This window comes from Carlito syrichta, unplaced genomic scaffold (assembly GCF_000164805.1).
Source record: "Carlito syrichta isolate Samal-C Ts95f unplaced genomic scaffold, Tarsius_syrichta-2.0.1 Scaffold303751, whole genome shotgun sequence".
In the NCBI taxonomy this organism is placed as follows: domain Eukaryota; kingdom Metazoa; phylum Chordata; class Mammalia; order Primates; family Tarsiidae; genus Carlito; species Carlito syrichta.
In genome coordinates, this window is record NW_007247847.1 from 40,430 (window position 1) to 49,380 (window position 8,951).

An 8,951-nucleotide genomic window follows, 5' to 3' on the forward strand; every position below is an offset into this window, starting at 1 on the left:
CATGCCATTCGATTAATGTGATAAACTCTTCTTCCAGAAACTTGAGTCTTTCCTGTATCCAGCACCTTCACCTTGGTCTATGCTGTCCACATGTTAATTACTTTGAAGTCATTTATTTTATTATTTAGATTGTCATGCTATTACAGTGTTTATATCCTTATAACCCTTATTTAGTTTTGTACTGGTCCCAAAGTGATAAAAGTGATGCTGGTAATTTGGATATGCCAAAGAAGAGGCATGAAGTGTTTCAAGTGAAAAGGTGAAAGTTGTCAATTTAAAAATATATATGCTGTGGTTTCTGTGACCTAGGTTAAAGGTAAATCTTGTATCTCTGTAATTGTAAAGCTGGGGAGAGAAATTTGTGCTAGTTTTCTGTTGCACCTCAAGCTGCAAACGGATATATAGGGACTAGCTGAACTTTCAAGCATTTGCTGAGGATCTTAGAATTAATCTCTTTGGATAAGGGGGGACTACTTAGTTAAAGGGTGAACAAGGAAATTCTTCAGGATGTAAACAAATTATACCAGAGGACAATGTAGTATATTTGCAAAGAAGTAAGAGCAATAGAAATAGTCAGTACTTGGGTAAATATATACTGGATTATTTTGCTCCTCTGATGTACAAAAGCAGTGAATGTAAAAAGTCAAAACTGCAACATTCTTTGTGTGTGAAGAGAGATTCTCTCCTCTGGGCATCTTTTATGAAGGAGAATTCCATTAAGGAAAGCACTGAATGGCCCCACTCTGAATAGCAGAGTATTGGGAATTCATTCCAACATATGAATTTTTGGGGACACAAGCATTCAAATTAAATAATTCTGCCCCTGGTTCCACCAAATCTTTTAATAAAATCATACTTTTTCAAAGTCTTAACTTGTTTCTGTGTCAACTTTGCAGTTGAAGTCCAAAGTCTCATCTAAATCAGAATTGAGATAGACTCATCTAAAAATTCATCTTGAGAAAAAGTGCTCTTCAGCTGTGAACCTGTAAAATCAAACATGTTGTGTGCTTCCTAAATACAATGGTGGGACAGGAATTGTAGAGACATCCCATCCCCTAAAGGGAGAAACAGGAAAGAAGGAGAAGTGGCAGATAGATCCTGAGCAAATCCAAAACTCTTCACCAGCAATTGACAGGCTTGCCATTAATTGGCTCACTATTTCTGGTGGAAACAGCATATTTATTTCCAGATAACTCTGAAAAAGTCCCAAATTGATTCTAGTTTGCCATGCATTGAATTATGTGGCCTCTTCTGGAACCAGGCAAAGATCTCATACATCTTGAACCATAAGAGGTAAGCTGGCACAGTTACCATCTTCATTTAATACATAAGAACATTAAGAAAATTAAAATGACCATTGTGTAAACTACATGGTTATCCTGGGTACTCAAGCATAAGTCTTCCAATTCTAATATCTATTGTTTTTGCTTATTTGTTTATTTTAAGTTACCTATGAACAAAAGAACACACTATTTTTAATAGTTGAAAGAAAGCATGGGTGTACATCTTTTCCTGGACAATTTACCTGGCTGCTGACATTATGGAGCTATGAGTCATTCGAAGTCATTCATAGTATGAGTAAGATTTAGGTCAATCAATCATCATTATTTATTGCCTATGGAGAAAGTATTAAAGGTACACAGAGGAGCAAAAAAACTTTACATGCATTCATTTAACAATACTAAGATATGCCTTAAACATTTACAACAAATGTGTATATAAGAAGTACCACCTTTCTCGGTGGCTCAGCCTGTAATCCCACACTTTGGGAGGCCAAGGTGAGTGAATTACCTGAGTCCGCAGGTTTAAGACCTGCTTGGCAACTTGGCGAGAGCTCATCTCTACAATAAATCAAAAAATTAGCCGGGCATGGTAGTGCGTGCCTGTAGTTCCGGCTACTTGGAAGGCTGAGGCAGAAGGATCACCGGAGCCCAGCAGGTCGAGGCTGTAGTGGCCAATCTGGACGAGAGAGTGAGACTCAAACTCAAAAAAACAAACAAAAAAAACAGAAAAACAAACAGATAAACAAAAAGAAGTGCCAAAGGAGTCACAAGAAGAATATAACAGATTATCTTATACAAAGCCACCACTAACAACTACTGGGGAGAGGACAACTTATTCAGTAAATGGTGCTGGGAAAACAGTCTGAGCACATGCAAAAGATTAAAACATGACCCCTACCATTCACCACACATAAAAATCAGTTCTTAATGGATAAAAGACCTAAATGTAAAACTTCAAATGATAAGAACCTTAGAAAATGCAGGAGATAATCTTATGCAAATTGGAACCGGCAACCAATTCCTAATCAAAACCCCAACTGCCCATGCCATAAGAGATAAGATAGACAAGTGGGACTTCATCAAACTGAGAAGTTTCTGCAAAGAAAAAGAAATCATCAGGAGAGTGGGGAGACAGTTCACAGACTGGGAAAAATATTTGCCAACTGTATATCTGACAAAGGCCTAACATCCAAGATCTTCAAGGAACTCAAACATGCCAAAAAGAATAAAACAAGCATCCATATTAAAAAGTGGGCAAACGATATGAATAGACACTTCTCAAAAGAAGACACGTGAACAGTCAACAGATACATGAAAAAATGCTCAGCCTCTCTAATCATCAAAGAAATGCAAATTAAAACTGCACTGAGATACCACCCAACTCCAGTCAGGATGATTGTCATCAATAACTCAAAAAAACAAGAGATGCTGGAAAGGATGCAGGGAAAAGGGAGCACTTCTGCATTGTTGGTGAGAATGTAAACCAGTACAACCTCTGTGGAAAACAGTGTGGCAATTCCTAAAAGATCTAAACATTGACCTCCCATATGACCCAGCAATCCTCCTTCTGGGAATATACCCAGAGGAACTGAAACCATTCTACAAAAAAGAAATCTGCACATACATGTTTATTGCAGGACTATTCACAATAGTGAAAACATGGAACCAACCACGCTGCCCATAGAAAGTAGACTGGATTTTTAAAATGTGGTACATATATACTATGGAATATTATGCAGCCATAAGGACAAACAGAATTATGAACTTCATAGCAACTTGGATGAATTTAGGGTCTGTAAATTACCACAATACTATAAGAAAGTATCACAATACCATAAGAAAGGGACTGGCAGTAGTGGGAAACTGCCAGGGGAGCACACTTCATCAATAAGAGTACCTTATCTCAAACCAGCTGATGGGGGAATCAAAGTGAGGCCCAAACTTTACATGTATAATGTCCATTTGTATACCTAGCTCTGAATTGTAACCACATCTTCAAAATAAAAATATTAAAAAAAAAAAAAACAGTACAGAGGAGCAGGAATACAACAGATATTTGGGGTAATTACAAAAGATTTCCCAGAAGTATCAACAATGCATGAGTTTGATGAATGTATAAAACTATTCTAGAATGAGTAGCACTAGAAAATATTCGAGGTAATGGAAAAAGGATAGAGTGATAAAAGTTGGTAGAAAGTAATGGCCTGAGAAATATTGGAAAACAAGACTTTTCTGGGATTATTTCATGTAACACTGTACAAGTTATTTCAACCCTCTTGGTAACATGCATCATCTACAAAATAAACATTCTAGGTCACATACATTTAACTTTCCTTAACACAAATGAAAATTCATGATAGATTACTATGTGACATTCACTGAATTCATCATTTTACCTAATGAATTTGTTTAGTCTTCACAATAACCCTGTAGTACAGATCCCATGATATAGACCTTTGCAAATTTAATGGTGACAGTAGTCCGCATCTTTTAATAAGCATTTGGACATTGTTTAAAAATGCAGATGATTGAGCTCCATACCACACAGAGTAAGGAAGTTAGTACTTGAACAGGATTCTCAGGTGTTAAATTTGTGAGCTCAGTTCTGAGGTGTTCAGTTCTGAGAAACCCTGATGTACAAACACTATTGCCATTTTATAGAAATCTAACCAAACAGCTATGGTAGTTTGTTCAAGATCAGTCAGCTACAATGTGATAGAACAAGTTTTTATCAAGGGAATTAGGTCAAGCACTTTTAGTTTCTAAAGTTCTATGAATCTATACAGTGGATAGGAAGGGGATAAAGGTGGAAAGTGAAGCATAGCAGGGTGGACAAAAGAATGCATTGCAACCTACAGAAATTCCTCTTAGATTAATGGATGTGGAGTCCTGTCAGAGCTGCCAGCTGCATCACAGCGTTCTCCCTGCCCCAGCACACCCACCTGTCCCGGTACACTGGGCTTGCCACCCACTGCTCTTCCCTGAGCTACCTGCTGAGATCATGGCGCTGCCAACGAAGTCTAGCAACTTTGATCTGGGCCTTGGTACATGGAGCCCTGCCTCCCAGAAGGAGAGCCTCTGTGCTCAAGCATGCTGCAGGGGTGTTGGCAAGAAGCTGGCAGAGTACAAGGCAGTGTGGTGGGCGCAAGTGGTGTGGGCAAGAACACACTGACCATCCAGCTGTATCACCAGTGCTTTGTGGATGACGATGACCCCAACATCCAGGATTCCTACTGGAAAGAGCTGTCCCTGAGTGAAGGAGGTTGCATTTTGAATGTGCTGGATACTGAAGGGCAGGCCACTCGTAAGGCCTTTCGTGACCAGTGTGTGGCTATTGGTGAGGGTGTGCTTGGTGTCTTCACTCTCGATGACCCCTCATCTCTGACCCAGCTGCAGCAGATGCGGGCCACCTGGGATCCTCACCGCACCGAGCCCCTTGTCCTTGTGGGTAACAAGTGTGACCTTGTGATCACTACAAGTGATGCTCATGCTGCTGCTGCAGCCATTGCCCAGAGCTGAGGGGCTCCTTTGTGGAGACCTCAGCCAAGACTCGCAAGGTGTACAGGAGGTCTTTTCATGGATTGTCCATAAGATCTAGAAAACCCAGGAGGCCATGGCAAAGGATGCTGTGGCCAGGCCAGGTGAGGAGAGGGCCCGGCACCAGAAGGCCACCTGCCACTGTGGCTGTTCTGTAGCCTGAAGATCTTGACTAAGAAAAGTGGGCCCAGCCAGGCTCGGTGGCTCAGCCTGTAATCCCATGCCTTTGGGAGGCTGAGGTGAGTGGATTGCCTGAGCCTGCGGGTTCGAGACCCGCCTGGGCAACTTGGCGAGACCTCATCTCTACAATAAATCAAAAAAACTGGCCGGGCGTGGTAGCACATGCCTGTAATTCCGGCTACTTGGAAGGCTCAGGTGGAAGGATCGCTGGAGCCCAGCAGGTCGAGGCTGCGGTGGCCAGGAGCGGCCTCTGCACTCCAGTCTGGGTGACAGAGTGAGACTCCAACTCAAAAAAGGTGGGCCCTTCCCCATGCTGGGGTGATGGTTCCCTAGACATCAGACCCTGAACAACTAGCTGTTTGGTACACTGTCACTGTCAGTATACTGGGGATAGATGGACCCTTGTTTTGTTTTCTCTTGGTGAGGGGTTTTTTTGGTAACCTGGGAGTGTCTAATGTTGGTTTTCTTATGTCAAGTTGAGATTTTGTGCAAACCTAAATAAATGGTGTTCTTGAATTTCAAAAAAAAAAAGAATAATGGATGTTTTCTAATTATTAAAAGTAGAGACAATAGTAGAAAGTCCTGTGCTATTTAAGAAATTTTAAAGCACATGGGCATTAAAAGAGTAATTTTTATTGTAGGTGTGTGAAAATATTTCAGAAATACTTGGGAGATTTTTCTTGAGTGTGTGACAAGAATGTTAAAATTTTTCATGTCATTCTTAAGGAGAAGTTTAAGGAAAACTGAAATATATCACTTCCCTAGAATATATGAGGCAATAATAAAAGATTTTGAAAAATATACACAGATTTCTATACGCCAATGTCACATTTTTTATTTTACCACTTTCTCAATATTGTAGCTGCCTTTTTTTGTCTAAATCTATATCTAGATGACACCAAAAATCCACTAGCCATTGAATCAGTGTATTTTTCTGCCTTTTATTTTTTACATAATGGCATAACCAATTAAAGTATTTGCTTAAATTACTTGTTGGCTGACTCTTAATGCAAGGTCAAAATCTCAGGGGTAGCAATTTCTTCTTTGTCTTATATTAGTCTTAGTACTGCAATTAGTTCAATGAGGATATATTCCATGTAGGATGACTGGCATGTGAATGTTTGGTTCTTCTCTCTTTTTTCTTGCAACATACCAGTCCTGAATTATACTCTTAAAGTGTTTAATTGGATTTTTATTTTGGAGATGCACAGAGGATTTAGTTTGCTGGCAACAAGATTAGTATAGTTTAACAAGTCCGTATGTCTTATGGAAAGCCAGACAGCAAATTTTAACTCTATTTTATATATCCCCCTGTTTTTAGATAACAATAGTCCACACTTCTTTATTTAAGCCTTATTTCATATTTCTGATAACACAAATTTATATCTTAAAATCAAGCGATAATGAGCCTATTTTTATGTTTATATCAATATATTATCTCTTTTATATTTGTAATAGGAACAGTACCTTTCAAGAGGTTCTGAAATATCCAGAATGCCTTTCTAAGACTTATTTGTTCTTGTTAGAGAAGCAGGATTCATTTCCTTGTTTGAGTTCTTGAGCAATGGCTATCCACCCAAATTTAATTTCTTAAAGGGTTCTTAAAAATATCTATGCTTGGTCTTAAACTTCAAAAGTTTATTTATAAATAAATAGTTGGGGTTGAATTTTTAAAAGTTCTCCAAGTGACACCAATGTGGGACAAAGGCTGAGGATTACATTCAATACATAAATATATGAACTTTTTGAAGTATTCTGAAAAAATTAGGGTAAAGAAAGGTGAAGGAATGAAAGACTGGACAAACCTAGGGAGTGGGGGCACATCCCCTGTGTTAAAATAATTACTTCACATATTTTTAATTCATGTCTTTCAGCATATTTTCTTTTGTATAATACACAGTATACAAGGCCCAAATGTGGTTATTCTGTGTTAAATTGCATTCCTTTGTGCTAAATTCCATACATTTATTTTCATCCCAATATAATTCTCTTTGTATGTCAGTTAAATTAATTACCTTCACCCAATCAATTAATACTCTGCCAGTTATACTTTTTCATTTAATTTTAAAAAGTGATAGAAAGGGCTGGGCATGGTGGCTCATCCCTATTAGCTCAGGTCTTTGGGAGGCTTTGGTGAGAGGTTTGCCTGAGTCCATGTGTTCAAGACCAGCTGGTGTGATGGGCAAGATCTCATCTCTACAATAAATCAAGGAAAGTTAGCCAGGTGTGGTGGTGTGCACCTGTAGTTCCAGCTACTTGGAAGGCTGAGATGGAAGGTTCGCCCGAGCCCAGCAGGTTAAGATTATAGTGGCCACAACTGTGCCACTGCTTTCCAGCCTGAACGACAGGGTGAGATTCCAACTGAAAAAACAAACAAAAAAACGTGACAGAAAAAGAGGTATTTATAGACTAAACTAGCAAATATTCTTTCCTTATTTGTTAAGACAGTAATTTTAATACCAACATGTTAAGATTCAAATCAATTGCGACATTTATTTATAGTATAGGTATTTTAAAGATACTACTTTACTTGATTTTGAATGTCTTTTTCTTAATTCAAATCTTCCTATACTCAGTTTTTCTTTCACAGATGTGTTTATCATTTATTTATTTATTTATTTATTTTTATTATTTTTATTTTTTATCAATATTTTTTATTATGATGTTGTGGGGTACAGTTAAGGGTTAGGTATACAATTACGTTTCATTCAGGCACCCTGTTGATAAGAGGTGTTTCCCCTCCCCAAACAGATATTTGCTACTGTTAATCCCATCTACCTCCCCCTTATAGTTTCCCAGTACCGTCAGTTATTTCGTTATAGTATTACATTGGATGTTCAAGGTCCATTATGAGTGAGAACATGTGATACTCGGATCTTTGTTTCTGTGAGAGGTCACTCAGTATTATAGACTCTATTTCCATCCAGGTTGCTGCGAAATTCATGATTTTGTTCTTTTTATGGCTGCATAGTATTCCATCATGTATATGTACCACATTTTTTTAATCCAGTTCACTTTTGATGGGCAATATGGTAGCTCCCAGGTTCTTGCTACTGTGAACAATACTGCGATAAACATATGTGTGCAGGTATCTTTTTTATAGAGTGATTTTAGTTCTTCAGGATATATTCCCAGTAGGGGGATTGTGGGATCATATGGGAGGTTGATATTTAGAGCTTTTAGGAATTGCCACAATGCTTTCCATAGAGGTTGCACTAGTTTACACTCCCGCCAACAGTGTAGAAGTGTTCCCTTTTTGCCACACCCTCTCCAGCAGCTGTTATTTTTTGAGTTGTTGATAATTGCCATTCTGACTGGAGTTAGGTGGTATCTCAGTGTGGTTTTGATTTGTATCTCCCTGATTATTAGTGAGTTTGAGCATTTCTTCAAGTGTTTGTTGACTGCTCAGATGTCTTCTTTTGTGAAGTGTCTGTTCATATTTTTGCCCATTTTATAATGGGGTTGTTTGTTTTTTTCTTTTCAGCACGTTTGAGTTCCTTGTAGATCCAGGATGTTAAGCCTTTGTCGGACCTGGTGATGGCAAATACTTTTTCCCAGTCTGTAGGCTGTCTCCCTGCTCTCTTGATGGTTTCTTGGGCTTTGCAGAAGCTTGTCAGTTTAGTAAGGTCCGACTTGTCTATCTGTTCTCTTATGACCTGTGAGTTTAGGGTTTTGATCAGGAATTGGATGCCAGTTCCGATTTCCATGAGGGTATGTCCTTCATTTTCTAAGGTTCTTATGGTTTGAGGTTTTACATTTAGGTCTCTGATCCTTTGGAGTTAGCCTTTGTGCATAAGGATAGATAGGGGTCCTGTTTCAATCTTCTACATGTGGTCAGCCAGTTTTCCCAGCACCAGTTACTGAATAGGTTCTCCTCTCCCCAGTGATAGGTGGTGGAGGCTTTGTCAAAGATGAGTTGGTTGAGAAATTGAGGTTTTGTTTCTGGAATCT

At 38.8% G+C, this 8,951-nt stretch overlaps 1 pseudogene; it reads left to right on the plus strand.

Annotated features, from left to right (window-relative positions):
• Positions 1–4,284: 4,284 nt before the first annotated feature.
• On the plus strand, positions 4,285–4,983 carry LOC103261569 (annotated as a pseudogene).
• The last annotated feature ends 3,968 nt before the right edge of the window (positions 4,984–8,951 follow it).